Genomic DNA, 19,545 nt, shown 5'->3' with positions numbered 1-19,545 from the left:
GGCCTAGCGCCGTTAGCGCTGCCCATCTTCTGGCATCATGTAATGTCGGCCGGTGCGGTTCGCGATGACCATGAATCCCAGCCCCGCAGTGTCTTAACATTGTTAAAACACTGCGGGGCTGGGATTCAGGGCCTGGCGCAGCACATATGTTGGCCTCTCACACTCGGGTCCTTACACCCGCTTCAGACTGTGCGGCGTCATCTGATCCCTTATCGCATGCCACGGCCATGAAGCCGCACAGTCCGAAGAAGGCGGAAGGAGAGGAGGGACAGGCGAACTGATGCACTGATCCTGCCCATGAATCACACCCTCGCAGTCCCAATAAATAAGACACCGAGGGGCGTTGTGTGGGTCAGGGCGGCCGCAGAGGCGCAGCCAGCCAAACAATGATGCCAGAAGACGGGCAGCGCTACCAAGGGGGTTGCAGCGTGTCATTACAAAGGAAAGTCACACCACCGGGACGGTTAACTGGTCACACAGAGGACACATTTCAGACGTGTTTTCAGTTCCACATGTGCGAGGAGAATACGTTTCTGAGCCACCTTGCACACATGCAGCATTACCGCTGTACAAGGTGGCTGGATAACGTAAAAACGCCTGGGGGAGGGGGGACAGGTTCCCTTCAATTTCAGTTCTTGTGTCTGCGTGGCTTTTGCAGGACACGTTGCCGGCTGCACAGCAGGGGAACAGCTGGCGGTGCTGGACCCCACTGACACATTGGCTGGTGTTTTTCTCTGTGCAGCTAGCACATCTGGGCCCCAACTGGCGGTGTGTTAGAGCCCAGGGTCAGCAGGAGGAGGAGCAGGAGGAGGAGGAGCAGGGGGAGGGGAGTGTAGGCCGAAGCCTGCACTGGCGGCAGCTTTGGGTCTGTTGTGTCTGCGTGGCTTTTGCAGGACACGTTGCCGGCTACACAGCAGGGGAACAGCTGGCGGTGCTGGACCCCACTGACACATTGGCGAGGTGTTTGGCTCTGTGCAGCCAGCACTTCCGGACAGCAACTAGCGTTGTTGGAGCCCGGGCTCTGCAGGTGGAGCAGAGTGTAGGCCGAAGCCTAATTGAACCGATTTCAAAAGTCACCTTTAACCCCCCCTCAGGGGTTACAAAGTAGAAGAGCCACAGCTTATGCAGCAGCAGTGCTGCGCAAGTCAAAGGTTGCTCTTGTAATTTTTCTCCTTGCACACGCTGAATGGAACACGTATAACATTCAGCCCTTTATACAGTCAAACTGTGTAATGGAGGCGCGAGTTCCCTTTGTAATGAGACGCAGCACAGGTGTCAAGAATCCCACCTTGGTGCTGGGTGCAGCCTCCCGAGCGTTGTTATTTGCTGTACAGGAGTCTGCGCTGTCGTGTTATCCCCTGGCCTAGCGCCGTTAGCGCTGCCCATCTTCTGGCATCATGTAATGTCGGCCGGTGCGGTTCGCGATGACCATGAATCCCAGCCCCGCAGTGTCTTAACATTGTTAAAACACTGCGGGGCTGGGATTCAGGGCCTGGCGCAGCACATATGTTGGCCTCTCACACTCGGGTCCTTACACCCGCTTCAGACTGTGCGGCGTCATCTGATCCCTTATCGCATGCCACGGCCATGAAGCCGCACAGTCCGAAGAAGGCGGAAGGAGAGGAGGGACAGGCGAACTGATGCACTGATCCTGCCCATGAATCACACCCTCGCAGTCCCAATAAATAAGACACCGAGGGGCGTTGTGTGGGTCAGGGCGGCCGCAGAGGCGCAGCCAGCCAAACAATGATGCCAGAAGACGGGCAGCGCTACCAAGGGGGTTGCAGCGTGTCATTACAAAGGAAAGTCACACCACCGGGACGGTTAACTGGTCACACAGAGGACACATTTCAGACGTGTTTTCAGTTCCACATGTGCGAGGAGAATACGTTTCTGAGCCACCTTGCACACATGCAGCATTACCGCTGTACAAGGTGGCTGGATAACGTAAAAACGCCTGGGGGAGGGGGGACAGGTTCCCTTCAATTTCAGTTCTTGTGTCTGCGTGGCTTTTGCAGGACACGTTGCCGGCTGCACAGCAGGGGAACAGCTGGCGGTGCTGGACCCCACTGACACATTGGCTGGTGTTTTTCTCTGTGCAGCTAGCACATCTGGGCCCCAACTGGCGGTGTGTTAGAGCCCAGGGTCAGCAGGAGGAGGAGCAGGAGGAGGAGGAGCAGGGGGAGGGGAGTGTAGGCCGAAGCCTGCACTGGCGGCAGCTTTGGGTCTGTTGTGTCTGCGTGGCTTTTGCAGGACACGTTGCCGGCTACACAGCAGGGGAACAGCTGGCGGTGCTGGACCCCACTGACACATTGGCGAGGTGTTTGGCTCTGTGCAGCCAGCACTTCCGGACAGCAACTAGCGTTGTTGGAGCCCGGGCTCTGCAGGTGGAGCAGAGTGTAGGCCGAAGCCTAATTGAACCGATTTCAAAAGTCACCTTTAACCCCCCCTCAGGGGTTACAAAGTAGAAGAGCCACAGCTTATGCAGCAGCAGTGCTGCGCAAGTCAAAGGTTGCTCTTGTAATTTTTCTCCTTGCACACGCTGAATGGAACACGTATAACATTCAGCCCTTTATACAGTCAAACTGTGTAATGGAGGCGCGAGTTCCCTTTGTAATGAGACGCAGCACAGGTGTCAAGAATCCCACCTTGGTGCTGGGTGCAGCCTCCCGAGCGTTGTTATTTGCTGTACAGGAGTCTGCGCTGTCGTGTTATCCCCTGGCCTAGCGCCGTTAGCGCTGCCCATCTTCTGGCATCATGTAATGTCGGCCGGTGCGGTTCGCGATGACCATGAATCCCAGCCCCGCAGTGTCTTAACATTGTTAAAACACTGCGGGGCTGGGATTCAGGGCCTGGCGCAGCACATATGTTGGCCTCTCACACTCGGGTCCTTACACCCGCTTCAGACTGTGCGGCGTCATCTGATCCCTTATCGCATGCCACGGCCATGAAGCCGCACAGTCCGAAGAAGGCGGAAGGAGAGGAGGGACAGGCGAACTGATGCACTGATCCTGCCCATGAATCACACCCTCGCAGTCCCAATAAATAAGACACCGAGGGGCGTTGTGTGGGTCAGGGCGGCCGCAGAGGCGCAGCCAGCCAAACAATGATGCCAGAAGACGGGCAGCGCTACCAAGGGGGTTGCAGCGTGTCATTACAAAGGAAAGTCACACCACCGGGACGGTTAACTGGTCACACAGAGGACACATTTCAGACGTGTTTTCAGTTCCACATGTGCGAGGAGAATACGTTTCTGAGCCACCTTGCACACATGCAGCATTACCGCTGTACAAGGTGGCTGGATAACGTAAAAACGCCTGGGGGAGGGGGGACAGGTTCCCTTCAATTTCAGTTCTTGTGTCTGCGTGGCTTTTGCAGGACACGTTGTCGGCTGCACAGCAGGGGAACAGCTGGCGGTGCTGGACCCCACTGACACATTGGCTGGTGTTTTTCTCTGTGCAGCTAGCACATCTGGGCCCCAACTGGCGGTGTGTTAGAGCCCAGGGTCAGCAGGAGGAGGAGCAGGAGGAGGAGGAGCAGGGGGAGGGGAGTGTAGGCCGAAGCCTGCACTGGCGGCAGCTTTGGGTCTGTTGTGTCTGCGTGGCTTTTGCAGGACACGTTGCCGGCTACACAGCAGGGGAACAGCTGGCGGTGCTGGACCCCACTGACACATTGGCGAGGTGTTTGGCTCTGTGCAGCCAGCACTTCCGGACAGCAACTAGCGTTGTTGGAGCCCGGGCTCTGCAGGTGGAGCAGAGTGTAGGCCGAAGCCTAATTGAACCGATTTCAAAAGTCACCTTTAACCCCCCCTCAGGGGTTACAAAGTAGAAGAGCCACAGCTTATGCAGCAGCAGTGCTGCGCAAGTCAAAGGTTGCTCTTGTAATTTTTCTCCTTGCACACGCTGAATGGAACACGTATAACATTCAGCCCTTTATACAGTCAAACTGTGTAATGGAGGCGCGAGTTCCCTTTGTAATGAGACGCAGCACAGGTGTCAAGAATCCCACCTTGGTGCTGGGTGCAGCCTCCCGAGCGTTGTTATTTGCTGTACAGGAGTCTGCGCTGTCGTGTTATCCCCTGGCCTAGCGCCGTTAGCGCTGCCCATCTTCTGGCATCATGTAATGTCGGCCGGTGCGGTTCGCGATGACCATGAATCCCAGCCCCGCAGTGTCTTAACATTGTTAAAACACTGCGGGGCTGGGATTCAGGGCCTGGCGCAGCACATATGTTGGCCTCTCACACTCGGGTCCTTACACCCGCTTCAGACTGTGCGGCGTCATCTGATCCCTTATCGCATGCCACGGCCATGAAGCCGCACAGTCCGAAGAAGGCGGAAGGAGAGGAGGGACAGGCGAACTGATGCACTGATCCTGCCCATGAATCACACCCTCGCAGTCCCAATAAATAAGACACCGAGGGGCGTTGTGTGGGTCAGGGCGGCCGCAGAGGCGCAGCCAGCCAAACAATGATGCCAGAAGACGGGCAGCGCTACCAAGGGGGTTGCAGCGTGTCATTACAAAGGAAAGTCACACCACCGGGACGGTTAACTGGTCACACAGAGGACACATTTCAGACGTGTTTTCAGTTCCACATGTGCGAGGAGAATACGTTTCTGAGCCACCTTGCACACATGCAGCATTACCGCTGTACAAGGTGGCTGGATAACGTAAAAACGCCTGGGGGAGGGGGGACAGGTTCCCTTCAATTTCAGTTCTTGTGTCTGCGTGGCTTTTGCAGGACACGTTGCCGGCTGCACAGCAGGGGAACAGCTGGCGGTGCTGGACCCCACTGACACATTGGCTGGTGTTTTTCTCTGTGCAGCTAGCACATCTGGGCCCCAACTGGCGGTGTGTTAGAGCCCAGGGTCAGCAGGAGGAGGAGCAGGAGGAGGAGGAGCAGGGGGAGGGGAGTGTAGGCCGAAGCCTGCACTGGCGGCAGCTTTGGGTCTGTTGTGTCTGCGTGGCTTTTGCAGGACACGTTGCCGGCTACACAGCAGGGGAACAGCTGGCGGTGCTGGACCCCACTGACACATTGGCGAGGTGTTTGGCTCTGTGCAGCCAGCACTTCCGGACAGCAACTAGCGTTGTTGGAGCCCGGGCTCTGCAGGTGGAGCAGAGTGTAGGCCGAAGCCTAATTGAACCGATTTCAAAAGTCACCTTTAACCCCCCCTCAGGGGTTACAAAGTAGAAGAGCCACAGCTTATGCAGCAGCAGTGCTGCGCAAGTCAAAGGTTGCTCTTGTAATTTTTCTCCTTGCACACGCTGAATGGAACACGTATAACATTCAGCCCTTTATACAGTCAAACTGTGTAATGGAGGCGCGAGTTCCCTTTGTAATGAGACGCAGCACAGGTGTCAAGAATCCCACCTTGGTGCTGGGTGCAGCCTCCCGAGCGTTGTTATTTGCTGTACAGGAGTCTGCGCTGTCGTGTTATCCCCTGGCCTAGCGCCGTTAGCGCTGCCCATCTTCTGGCATCATGTAATGTCGGCCGGTGCGGTTCGCGATGACCATGAATCCCAGCCCCGCAGTGTCTTAACATTGTTAAAACACTGCGGGGCTGGGATTCAGGGCCTGGCGCAGCACATATGTTGGCCTCTCACACTCGGGTCCTTACACCCGCTTCAGACTGTGCGGCGTCATCTGATCCCTTATCGCATGCCACGGCCATGAAGCCGCACAGTCCGAAGAAGGCGGAAGGAGAGGAGGGACAGGCGAACTGATGCACTGATCCTGCCCATGAATCACACCCTCGCAGTCCCAATAAATAAGACACCGAGGGGCGTTGTGTGGGTCAGGGCGGCCGCAGAGGCGCAGCCAGCCAAACAATGATGCCAGAAGACGGGCAGCGCTACCAAGGGGGTTGCAGCGTGTCATTACAAAGGAAAGTCACACCACCGGGACGGTTAACTGGTCACACAGAGGACACATTTCAGACGTGTTTTCAGTTCCACATGTGCGAGGAGAATACGTTTCTGAGCCACCTTGCACACATGCAGCATTACCGCTGTACAAGGTGGCTGGATAACGTAAAAACGCCTGGGGGAGGGGGGACAGGTTCCCTTCAATTTCAGTTCCTGTGTCTGCGTGGCTTTTGCAGGACACGTTGCCGGCTGCACAGCAGGGGAACAGCTGGCGGTGCTGGACCCCACTGACACATTGGCTGGTGTTTTTCTCTGTGCAGCTAGCACATCTGGGCCCCAACTGGCGGTGTGTTAGAGCCCAGGGTCAGCAGGAGGAGGAGCAGGAGGAGGAGGAGCAGGGGGAGGGGAGTGTAGGCCGAAGCCTGCACTGGCGGCAGCTTTGGGTCTGTTGTGTCTGCGTGGCTTTTGCAGGACACGTTGCCGGCTACACAGCAGGGGAACAGCTGGCGGTGCTGGACCCCACTGACACATTGGCGAGGTGTTTGGCTCTGTGCAGCCAGCACTTCCGGACAGCAACTAGCGTTGTTGGAGCCCGGGCTCTGCAGGTGGAGCAGAGTGTAGGCCGAAGCCTAATTGAACCGATTTCAAAAGTCACCTTTAACCCCCCCTCAGGGGTTACAAAGTAGAAGAGCCACAGCTTATGCAGCAGCAGTGCTGCGCAAGTCAAAGGTTGCTCTTGTAATTTTTCTCCTTGCACACGCTGAATGGAACACGTATAACATTCAGCCCTTTATACAGTCAAACTGTGTAATGGAGGCGCGAGTTCCCTTTGTAATGAGACGCAGCACAGGTGTCAAGAATCCCACCTTGGTGCTGGGTGCAGCCTCCCGAGCGTTGTTATTTGCTGTACAGGAGTCTGCGCTGTCGTGTTATCCCCTGGCCTAGCGCCGTTAGCGCTGCCCATCTTCTGGCATCATGTAATGTCAGCCGGTGCGGTTCGCGATGACCATGAATCCCAGCCCCGCAGTGTCTTAACATTGTTAAAACACTGCGGGGCTGGGATTCAGGGCCTGGCGCAGCACATATGTTGGCCTCTCACACTCGGGTCCTTACACCCGCTTCAGACTGTGCGGCGTCATCTGATCCCTTATCGCATGCCACGGCCATGAAGCCGCACAGTCCGAAGAAGGCGGAAGGAGAGGAGGGACAGGCGAACTGATGCACTGATCCTGCCCATGAATCACACCCTCGCAGTCCCAATAAATAAGACACCGAGGGGCGTTGTGTGGGTCAGGGCGGCCGCAGAGGCGCAGCCAGCCAAACAATGATGCCAGAAGACGGGCAGCGCTACCAAGGGGGTTGCAGCGTGTCATTACAAAGGAAAGTCACACCACCGGGACGGTTAACTGGTCACACAGAGGACACATTTCAGACGTGTTTTCAGTTCCACATGTGCGAGGAGAATACGTTTCTGAGCCACCTTGCACACATGCAGCATTACCGCTGTACAAGGTGGCTGGATAACGTAAAAACGCCTGGGGGAGGGGGGACAGGTTCCCTTCAATTTCAGTTCTTGTGTCTGCGTGGCTTTTGCAGGACACGTTGCCGGCTGCACAGCAGGGGAACAGCTGGCGGTGCTGGACCCCACTGACACATTGGCTGGTGTTTTTCTCTGTGCAGCTAGCACATCTGGGCCCCAACTGGCGGTGTGTTAGAGCCCAGGGTCAGCAGGAGGAGGAGCAGGAGGAGGAGGAGCAGGGGGAGGGGAGTGTAGGCCGAAGCCTGCACTGGCGGCAGCTTTGGGTCTGTTGTGTCTGCGTGGCTTTTGCAGGACACGTTGCCGGCTACACAGCAGGGGAACAGCTGGCGGTGCTGGACCCCACTGACACATTGGCGAGGTGTTTGGCTCTGTGCAGCCAGCACTTCCGGACAGCAACTAGCGTTGTTGGAGCCCGGGCTCTGCAGGTGGAGCAGAGTGTAGGCCGAAGCCTAATTGAACCGATTTCAAAAGTCACCTTTAACCCCCCCTCAGGGGTTACAAAGTAGAAGAGCCACAGCTTATGCAGCAGCAGTGCTGCGCAAGTCAAAGGTTGCTCTTGTAATTTTTCTCCTTGCACACGCTGAATGGAACACGTATAACATTCAGCCCTTTATACAGTCAAACTGTGTAATGGAGGCGCGAGTTCCCTTTGTAATGAGACGCAGCACAGGTGTCAAGAATCCCACCTTGGTGCTGGGTGCAGCCTCCCGAGCGTTGTTATTTGCTGTACAGGAGTCTGCGCTGTCGTGTTATCCCCTGGCCTAGCGCCGTTAGCGCTGCCCATCTTCTGGCATCATGTAATGTCGGCCGGTGCGGTTCGCGATGACCATGAATCCCAGCCCCGCAGTGTCTTAACATTGTTAAAACACTGCGGGGCTGGGATTCAGGGCCTGGCGCAGCACATATGTTGGCCTCTCACACTCGGGTCCTTACACCCGCTTCAGACTGTGCGGCGTCATCTGATCCCTTATCGCATGCCACGGCCATGAAGCCGCACAGTCCGAAGAAGGCGGAAGGAGAGGAGGGACAGGCGAACTGATGCACTGATCCTGCCCATGAATCACACCCTCGCAGTCCCAATAAATAAGACACCGAGGGGCGTTGTGTGGGTCAGGGCGGCCGCAGAGGCGCAGCCAGCCAAACAATGATGCCAGAAGACGGGCAGCGCTACCAAGGGGGTTGCAGCGTGTCATTACAAAGGAAAGTCACACCACCGGGACGGTTAACTGGTCACACAGAGGACACATTTCAGACGTGTTTTCAGTTCCACATGTGCGAGGAGAATACGTTTCTGAGCCACCTTGCACACATGCAGCATTACCGCTGTACAAGGTGGCTGGATAACGTAAAAACGCCTGGGGGAGGGGGGACAGGTTCCCTTCAATTTCAGTTCTTGTGTCTGCGTGGCTTTTGCAGGACACGTTGCCGGCTGCACAGCAGGGGAACAGCTGGCGGTGCTGGACCCCACTGACACATTGGCTGGTGTTTTTCTCTGTGCAGCTAGCACATCTGGGCCCCAACTGGCGGTGTGTTAGAGCCCAGGGTCAGCAGGAGGAGGAGCAGGAGGAGGAGGAGCAGGGGGAGGGGAGTGTAGGCCGAAGCCTGCACTGGCGGCAGCTTTGGGTCTGTTGTGTCTGCGTGGCTTTTGCAGGACACGTTGCCGGCTACACAGCAGGGGAACAGCTGGCGGTGCTGGACCCCACTGACACATTGGCGAGGTGTTTGGCTCTGTGCAGCCAGCACTTCCGGACAGCAACTAGCGTTGTTGGAGCCCGGGCTCTGCAGGTGGAGCAGAGTGTAGGCCGAAGCCTAATTGAACCGATTTCAAAAGTCACCTTTAACCCCCCCTCAGGGGTTACAAAGTAGAAGAGCCACAGCTTATGCAGCAGCAGTGCTGCGCAAGTCAAAGGTTGCTCTTGTAATTTTTCTCCTTGCACACGCTGAATGGAACACGTATAACATTCAGCCCTTTATACAGTCAAACTGTGTAATGGAGGCGCGAGTTCCCTTTGTAATGAGACGCAGCACAGGTGTCAAGAATCCCACCTTGGTGCTGGGTGCAGCCTCCCGAGCGTTGTTATTTGCTGTACAGGAGTCTGCGCTGTCGTGTTATCCCCTGGCCTAGCGCCGTTAGCGCTGCCCATCTTCTGGCATCATGTAATGTCGGCCGGTGCGGTTCGCGATGACCATGAATCCCAGCCCCGCAGTGTCTTAACATTGTTAAAACACTGCGGGGCTGGGATTCAGGGCCTGGCGCAGCACATATGTTGGCCTCTCACACTCGGGTCCTTACACCCGCTTCAGACTGTGCGGCGTCATCTGATCCCTTATCGCATGCCACGGCCATGAAGCCGCACAGTCCGAAGAAGGCGGAAGGAGAGGAGGGACAGGCGAACTGATGCACTGATCCTGCCCATGAATCACACCCTCGCAGTCCCAATAAATAAGACACCGAGGGGCGTTGTGTGGGTCAGGGCGGCCGCAGAGGCGCAGCCAGCCAAACAATGATGCCAGAAGACGGGCAGCGCTACCAAGGGGGTTGCAGCGTGTCATTACAAAGGAAAGTCACACCACCGGGACGGTTAACTGGTCACACAGAGGACACATTTCAGACGTGTTTTCAGTTCCACATGTGCGAGGAGAATACGTTTCTGAGCCACCTTGCACACATGCAGCATTACCGCTGTACAAGGTGGCTGGATAACGTAAAAACGCCTGGGGGAGGGGGGACAGGTTCCCTTCAATTTCAGTTCTTGTGTCTGCGTGGCTTTTGCAGGACACGTTGCCGGCTGCACAGCAGGGGAACAGCTGGCGGTGCTGGACCCCACTGACACATTGGCTGGTGTTTTTCTCTGTGCAGCTAGCACATCTGGGCCCCAACTGGCGGTGTGTTAGAGCCCAGGGTCAGCAGGAGGAGGAGCAGGAGGAGGAGGAGCAGGGGGAGGGGAGTGTAGGCCGAAGCCTGCACTGGCGGCAGCTTTGGGTCTGTTGTGTCTGCGTGGCTTTTGCAGGACACGTTGCCGGCTACACAGCAGGGGAACAGCTGGCGGTGCTGGACCCCACTGACACATTGGCGAGGTGTTTGGCTCTGTGCAGCCAGCACTTCCGGACAGCAACTAGCGTTGTTGGAGCCCGGGCTCTGCAGGTGGAGCAGAGTGTAGGCCGAAGCCTAATTGAACCGATTTCAAAAGTCACCTTTAACCCCCCCTCAGGGGTTACAAAGTAGAAGAGCCACAGCTTATGCAGCAGCAGTGCTGCGCAAGTCAAAGGTTGCTCTTGTAATTTTTCTCCTTGCACACGCTGAATGGAACACGTATAACATTCAGCCCTTTATACAGTCAAACTGTGTAATGGAGGCGCGAGTTCCCTTTGTAATGAGACGCAGCACAGGTGTCAAGAATCCCACCTTGGTGCTGGGTGCAGCCTCCCGAGCGTTGTTATTTGCTGTACAGGAGTCTGCGCTGTCGTGTTATCCCCTGGCCTAGCGCCGTTAGCGCTGCCCATCTTCTGGCATCATGTAATGTCGGCCGGTGCGGTTCGCGATGACCATGAATCCCAGCCCCGCAGTGTCTTAACATTGTTAAAACACTGCGGGGCTGGGATTCAGGGCCTGGCGCAGCACATATGTTGGCCTCTCACACTCGGGTCCTTACACCCGCTTCAGACTGTGCGGCGTCATCTGATCCCTTATCGCATGCCACGGCCATGAAGCCGCACAGTCCGAAGAAGGCGGAAGGAGAGGAGGGACAGGCGAACTGATGCACTGATCCTGCCCATGAATCACACCCTCGCAGTCCCAATAAATAAGACACCGAGGGGCGTTGTGTGGGTCAGGGCGGCCGCAGAGGCGCAGCCAGCCAAACAATGATGCCAGAAGACGGGCAGCGCTACCAAGGGGGTTGCAGCGTGTCATTACAAAGGAAAGTCACACCACCGGGACGGTTAACTGGTCACACAGAGGACACATTTCAGACGTGTTTTCAGTTCCACATGTGCGAGGAGAATACGTTTCTGAGCCACCTTGCACACATGCAGCATTACCGCTGTACAAGGTGGCTGGATAACGTAAAAACGCCTGGGGGAGGGGGGACAGGTTCCCTTCAATTTCAGTTCTTGTGTCTGCGTGGCTTTTGCAGGACACGTTGCCGGCTGCACAGCAGGGGAACAGCTGGCGGTGCTGGACCCCACTGACACATTGGCTGGTGTTTTTCTCTGTGCAGCTAGCACATCTGGGCCCCAACTGGCGGTGTGTTAGAGCCCAGGGTCAGCAGGAGGAGGAGCAGGAGGAGGAGGAGCAGGGGGAGGGGAGTGTAGGCCGAAGCCTGCACTGGCGGCAGCTTTGGGTCTGTTGTGTCTGCGTGGCTTTTGCAGGACACGTTGCCGGCTACACAGCAGGGGAACAGCTGGCGGTGCTGGACCCCACTGACACATTGGCGAGGTGTTTTTCTCTGTGCAGCTAGCACATCTGGGCCCCAACTGGCGGTGTGTTAGAGCCCAGGGACAGCAGGAGGAGCAGGGGGAGCGGAGTGTAGGCCGAAGCCTGCACTGGAGCAAGTTGAAAGGAAACCTTTAACCCCCCCCCCCAGGCGTTTGTAGCTGGAAGAGCCATCGTGTACAGCACTAATGCTGGAAAAGGTAAACTTAGCTCTTTTAATTATGGTCCTTGCAGATGCTGAACCTAACACTTATGAAATGTGTCCCCTCACAGCGTTCAACCGTCCGGTCGGTGGAACTTTCCTTTGTCATGTGACGCAGCACAGCCGTCATTTTTACCCCCTTGTCGCCGTGCGCCGCCTCCTCAGCGTTGTTTGAATCTGTCCCGGAGCCTGCGCTGTTAGGTTACCCCTTGGCCATGCACACATTTTGCGCTGCCCGTCTTCTGACATCATTTGCTGTCAGGCTGGCTGCGCCTGTGCGGGTGCGCTGTCCGAGATTCAGCCTCGCGGTGTCGTCTAATGTAATCCCACCGCGGGCCTGGGATCCGTGTCCATGCGCAGTGCATATCCTCGCCTCTCACTCCCCTCCCTACGGCTTCTAAAGACTGTGCGGTGTCACGGCCGTGGCATGCTATTAGGGACCAGCTGACACCGAACAGTCATTAGAAGCCGTAGGGAGGGGAGTGAGAGGCGAGGATATGCACTGCGCATGGACACGGATCCCAGGCCCGCGGTGGGATTACATTAGACGACACCGCGAGGCTGAATCTCGGACAGCGCACCCGCACAGGCGCAGCCAGCCTGACAGCAAATGATGTCAGAAGACGGGCAGCGCAAAATGTGTGCATGGCCAAGGGGTAACCTAACAGCGCAGGCTCCGGGACAGATTCAAACAACGCTGAGGAGGCGGCGCACGGCGACAAGGGGGTAAAAATGACGGCTGTGCTGCGTCACATGACAAAGGAAAGTTCCACCTACCGGACGGTTGAACGTTGTGAGGGGACACATTTCATAAGTGTTAGGTTCAGCATATGCAAGGAGCACCACGAAAAGAGGCACTTTTTCCCTTTGCATCATTACTGCTGCACAAGGTGGCTCCTTCAGTAACAAACGCATGGGGGGGGGGGGACAGGTTCCCTTAAATTTAACTTGTTGTGCCTGCGTGGTGGTCGCAGTACACGTTGCCGTATACACAGCAGGGGAACAGCTGGCGGTGCTGAACCCCACTAACACATAGGCGAGGTGTTTGGCTCTGTGCGTACAGCACTTCTGGACGGCAACTGGCGGTGTTGGAGCCCAGGGACAGGTGGAGGAGGAGGAGGTTGGAGGAGGTAGGAGGGATTGCCACACACACAGCAGGGGAACAGCTGACGTTACTGAACCCCAATAACAGAGGAGGGACTGTTGACTGTGCGTACAGCACTTCTGGACGGCAACTGGCGGTGTTGGAGCCCAGGGACAGGTGGAGGAGGAGGAGGTTGGAGGAGGTAGGAGGGATTGCCACACACACAGCAGGGGAACAGCTGACGTTACTGAACCCCAATAACAGAGGAGGGACTGTTGACTGTGCGTACAGCACTTCTGGACGGCAACTGGCGGTGTTGGAGCCCAGGGACAGGTGGAGGAGGAGGAGGTTGGAGGAGGTTGGAGGGATTGCCACACACACAGCAGGGGAACAGCTGACGTTACTGAACCCCAATAACAGAGGAGGGACTGTTGACTGTGCGTACAGCACTTCTGGACGGCAACTGGCGGTGTTGGAGCCCAGGGACAGGTGGAGGAGGAGGAGGTTGGAGGAGGTTGGAGGAGGTAGGAGGGATTGCCACACACACAGCAGGGGAACAGCTGACGTTACTGAACCCCAATAACAGAGGAGGGACTGTTGACTGTGCGTACAGCACTTCTGGACGGCAACTGGCGGTGTTGGAGCCCAGGGACAGGTGGAGGAGGAGGAGGTTGGAGGAGGTTAGAGGAGGTAGGAGGGATTGCCACACACACAGCAGGGGAACAGCTGACGTTACTGAACCCCAATAACAGAGGGACTGTTGACTGTGCGTACAGCACTTCTGGACGGCAACTGGCGGTGTTGGAGCCCAGGGACAGGTGGAGGAGGAGGAGGTTGGAGGAGGTTGGAGGAGGTAGGAGGGATTGCCACACACACAGCAGGGGAACAGCTGACGTTACTGAACCCCAATAACAGAGGAGGGACTGTTGACTGTGCGTACAGCACTTCTGGACGGCAACTGGCGGTGTTGGAGCCCAGGGACAGGTGGAGGAGGAGGAGGTTGGAGGAGGTTGGAGGAGGTAGGAGGGATTGCCACACACACAGCAGGGGAACAGCTGACGTTACTGAACCCCAATAACAGAGGAGGGACTGTTGACTGTGCGTACAGCACTTCTGGACGGCAACTGGCGGTGTTGGAGCCCAGGGACAGGTGGAGGAGGAGGAGGTTGGAGGAGGTTGGAGGAGGTAGGAGGGATTGCCACACACACAGCAGGGGAACAGCTGACGTTACTGAACCCCAATAACAGAGGAGGGACTGCTGACTGTGCGTACAGCACTTCTGGACGGCAACTGGCGGTGTTGGAGCCCAGGGACAGGTGGAGGAGGAGGAGGTTGGAGGAGGTTGGAGGAGGTAGGAGGGATTGCCACACACACAGCAGGGGAACAGCTGACGTTACTGAACCCCAATAACAGAGGAGGGACTGTTGACTGTGCGTACAGCACTTCTGGACGGCAACTGGCGGTGTTGGAGCCCAGGGACAGGTGGAGGAGGAGGAGGTTGGAGGAGGTTGGAGGAGGTAGGAGGGATTGCCACACACACAGCAGGGGAACAGCTGACGTTACTGAACCCCAATAACAGAGGAGGGACTGTTGACTGTGCGTACAGCACTTCTGGACGGCAACTGGCGGTGTTGGAGCCCAGGGACAGGTGGAGGAGGAGGAGGTTGGAGGAGGTTGGAGGAGGTAGGAGGGATTGCCACACACACAGCAGGGGAACAGCTGACGTTACTGAACCCCAATAACAGAGGAGGGACTGTTGACTGTGCGTACAGCACTTCTGGACGGCAACTGGCGGTGTTGGAGCCCAGGGACAGGTGGAGGAGGAGGAGGTTGGAGGAGGTTGGAGGAGGTAGGAGGGATTGCCACACACACAGCAGGGGAACAGCTGACGTTACTGAACCCCAATAACAGAGGAGGGACTGTTGACTGTGCGTACAGCACTTCTGGACGGCAACTGGCGGTGTTGGAGCCCAGGGACAGGTGGAGGAGGAGGAGGTTGGAGGAGGTTGGAGGAGGTAGGAGGGATTGCCACACACACAGCAGGGGAACAGCTGACGTTACTGAACCCCAATAACAGAGGAGGGACTGTTGACTGTGCGTACAGCACTTCTGGACGGCAACTAGCGGTGTTGGAGCCCAGGGGCAGGTGGAAAAGCAGAGGAACACAATGTAGGCCGAAGCCTGAGAAAGTCGAAAGGGAACCTTTAACCCCCCCCCCCAAGGCGTTTGTAGCTGAAAGAGCCAGCTTGTGCAGCACAAAAGATGCAAAAGGAAAAGGTGGCTCTTTTCATCATGCTCCTTGCAAACACAGAACTAAACACTTATAAAATGTGTCCCCTGAAGCCGTGAAACCGTCCCGGAGGTGGGACTTTCCTTCATAATATGACGCAGCACAGCCATCATTACTACCCCCCCGCCGCCGTGCCCCGGCTCCTCAGCGTTGTTTGATTCCGTCCCGGAGCCTGCGCTGTTATGTTATCCCGTGGCCAGGCACACTTAGCGCTGCCCATCTTCTGACATCATTTGGTGTCAGGCTGGCTGCGCCTGTGCGGCCGCGCTGGCCGAGAGCCCGCCTCGCAGTGTCTTCTGATGTAATCCCACTGGGGGCCTGGGATCCATGGCCATGCGCAGTGCATATCCTCGCCTCTCACTCCCCTCCCTACGGCTTCTTTTTCAGACTGTGCGGTGTCACGGCCGTGGCATGCTATTAGGGACCAGCTGACACCGAACAGTCTGAAGAAGCCATAGGGAGATGAGTGAGAGGTGGAGGTTCAGATATGCACTGCGCATGTCCATAGATCCCAGGCCCCCAGTGGGATTAAATCAGAAGACACTGCGAGGCGGGCTCTCGGCCAGCGTGGCCGCACAGGCGCAGCCAGCCTGACACCAAATGATGCCAGAAGACGGGCAGCGCTAAGTGTGCCTGGCCACGGGATAACATAACAGCGCAGGCTCCGGGACGGAATCAAACAACGCTGAGGAGCCGGGGCGCGGCGCCGGGGGGGTAGGAATGACGGCTGTGCTGCGTCCTATTACGAAGGAAAGTCCCACCTCCGGGACGGTTTTACGGTATCAGTGGACACATTTTATAAGTGTTAAGTTTTGCGTGTGCAAGGAGCAAAACCAAAATAGCTACCTTTTTCCTTGTGCAGCATTACTGCTGCACAAGGTGGCTCTTTCAGTAACAAACGCCTTGGGGGGGGGGGGACAGATTCCCTTACATTTCAGTTGTTGTGTCAGCGTGGCGGTCGCATGACACATTGCCGGCTACACAGCTGGGGATCAGCTGACGTTACTGAAACCCAATAACACTGGGTCGTATGTTTTGACTGTGCAGACGGCACGTCTGAGCCTCAACTGGCGGTGTTGGAGCCCAGGAATTTAAGTTCAGGTGGTAGAAAGATGAACACAACAGGAGACCTGGATAACGTATACAGTGACCTAATTATTTAATCAGGAGGAGGAGTGGCAAATTCCTGCGAGATCCAGGCCTTGTTCATTTTCAGAAAAGTAAGCCGGTCAACGTTATCGGAGGATAGTCGCATGCGACGGTCAGTTAGTACACCACCTGCAGCACTAAAGACACGTTCCGATAATACACTGGCCGCAGGGCAAGACAGCACCTCCAATGCATACTGGCTTAGCTCTGGCCATGTATCCAGCTTTGAGACCCAAAACTTGAAAGGGGAAGAGCCGTCTGGGAGTACAGCAAGAGGGCAAGACATGTAGTCTGTCACCATCTGACGGAACCGTTGCCTCCTGCTGACTGGAGCCGTCTGTGATGGTGTAGACTTTTGTGGGGGGCACACAAAACTGTGCCACAGTTGGGCCATACTGGTCTTGCCTTGGGCAGAGGCACTGCTTCTGCTCCCTCTTTGTGCAGAGCCTCCACCACTGCCTGGACGCACTGAGCTGCTTTGGAATGCAGTAGCAGCACTTCTCTCAGTTGGAATGGAGAAGATGATGGAACTGACCAGTGTGTCTTGGTACTCCCGCATTTTTCGCTCCCGGTTCAACGGTGTGATGAGGCTTTCTACGTTGTCCCGGTAGCGAGGATCGAGGAGGGTGAACACCCAATAATCAGACATGTTGAGAATGTGGGCGATGCGGCGGTCGTTTCTCAGGCACTGCAGCATGTAATCCACCATGTGCTGCAGACTGCCAACTGCCCAAGAAACGCTGTCCCCAGCTGGAGGCGTGATCTCTGCCCGCTCGTCATCACCCCACCCTCGCTGTACACACTGAGTACTGGACAATTGTGTAACTCCCTCCTCTGGACGGATGTCTTCCTCCTCCATTGACTCCTCCTCATCCTCCTCACAAACTGTCCCCTGCCTACGCGTTTGTGAGGAACCACGTGGCGCTGACTGTCCAGAAGATGATGGAAGTGGTGAATCCTCATCCTCCACCTCTTCCACAACATCATCCCTTAGCGCTTGCAGTGATTTTTCAAGCAGGCAGATAAGGGGGACAGTCATGCTGACTAGTGCATCATCTGCACTCGCCATCCGCGTGGAATAATCAAAGGGACGCAAAACCTGGCAGACATCCTTCATAGTGGCCCACTCTGTGGTTGTGAAGTCTGTACGGCGCTGACTGCGACTTTTTTGCGCCTGATACAGCTGGTACTCCATTACAGCTTGCTGCTGCTCACACAACCGCTCCAACATATGTAACGTGGAATTCCACCTGGTAGGTAGGTCACATATGATGCGATGTTCCGGCAGGCGGTGTCGGCGCTGCAGAGCCGCAATGCGCGCTTTTGCCGTGCTGGAACGCCGCAAGTGAGCACACTCTAGGCGGACCTTGTGCAGCAGTGCATCAAGATCCGGATAGTCCCTCAAAAAACTCTGCACGACCAAATTGAGCACATGTGCCAGACATGGGATGTGAGTGAGGTTGCCGAGGCCCAGGGCTGCCACCAGATTTCGGCCATTATCACACACTACCATGCCTGGCTGGAGATTCGCTGGCTCAAACCACACATCGCTCTCCTGCTTGATGGCATTCCAGAGCTCCTGCGCTGTGTGGCTACGATTCCCCAAAAAAATTAATTTCAAGACGGCCTGTTGACGTTTGGCCACGGCTGTGCTCATGTCGGTCGTAACAGGTACACGTTCATCACGGGTCCATGTGGAGGTGGACTGTGACGGCTCCTGCAGCGATGATTCTGAGGAACTGGTGTAAGAGGAGGAGTCAATGCGTACAGAATGGATTCCTGCAATCCTTGGAGTGGGCAGGACACGTCCTGCGCCACTCGCACGGTCTGTACCCGGCTCAACTACATTAACCCAATGGGCAGTGAGGGAAAGGTATCGCCCCTGTCCATGTTGACTGGTCCACGCATCGGTGGTGAGGTGGACCTTGCTACTGACGGCGTTCAGTAGCGCGTGTTTTATGTGTCCCTCCACATGCTTGTGCAGGGCAGGGACGGCTTGCCTGCTGAAGTAAAAGCGGCTGGGCACATTGTACTGTGGGACTGCCAATGACATCAAGTCACGGAAGCTGTCAGTCTCCACCAGCCTGAATGACAGCATTTCCAGTGACAGAAGTTTGGCAATGCCTGCAGTCAGAGCCTGTGCTCGTGGGTGGTTTGACGAGAAAGGCCGCCTTTTCTCCCATGCCTGTACTACCGATGGCTGTAGACTGGGCTGGGAGTGTGTGGATGACTGGGAAAGTGGTGCTGCGGGTGGAATGACAGCGGGTCTCTGGACAACAGGGCCAGAGGTTCTTCCACGGCGATCCTGGGAGGAAGCCGAACCAGCTGCGTGTGAGCTAGAGGAAGAGGCAACACGAGCTGAAGAGGTGGTAGCTGCCGCTGTTGGTTGGCCTAGCTCTTCAGTGTGTTTGTCTAACTCCGCCGGGTGCCTGTTGCGCACATGTTTCCACATGTTGGAGGTATTGAGGTTGGCGACTTTTTGACCTCTTTTGATTTTTTGATGACACACCTTGCATCTGACATAGCAAATGTCATCTGCAACTGGGTCAAAAAAGGACCAGGCACTGCAAGTCTTGGGAGCCCCCCTTTTGACTTTTGGAAGAGACATGCTCCTTACGGGTGCCAAAGCGGAGGCTGCAGGATCCGCAGTCTTCCCCCTCCCTCTCCCTCTTTGGGCCATACGGGGAATCTCTTCCTCAGAGCTGCTCCCACCACCTTCCTGTCCCTGACGCCAAGATGGGTCAAGGACCTCATCATCTACACTACCCTCTGCCCCCAACTGCTCCTCCTGGGTAGTCTCAGCAGCAGAGCACGCACCAGTAAGTGGCACCTGAGTGTCATCATCAGCTGATGCGGCCTGCGAGGTGGTGACCGGAGCCACTGGCCCACCCGCCTCTTCAGAGGAAGACAGAAAAAGCGGTTGGGCATCACTGCACCCTGCCTCTTCTTCCATTTCTCCAATGCTGCTTGGCTGGCCCCCTGT

The sequence above is a fragment of the Ranitomeya variabilis genome, chromosome 4 (assembly GCF_051348905.1).
Source record: "Ranitomeya variabilis isolate aRanVar5 chromosome 4, aRanVar5.hap1, whole genome shotgun sequence".
Classification (NCBI taxonomy): domain Eukaryota; kingdom Metazoa; phylum Chordata; class Amphibia; order Anura; family Dendrobatidae; genus Ranitomeya; species Ranitomeya variabilis.
The sequence above is the reverse complement of the archived record's forward strand: the minus strand, read 5'-3'. Positions refer to the sequence as shown.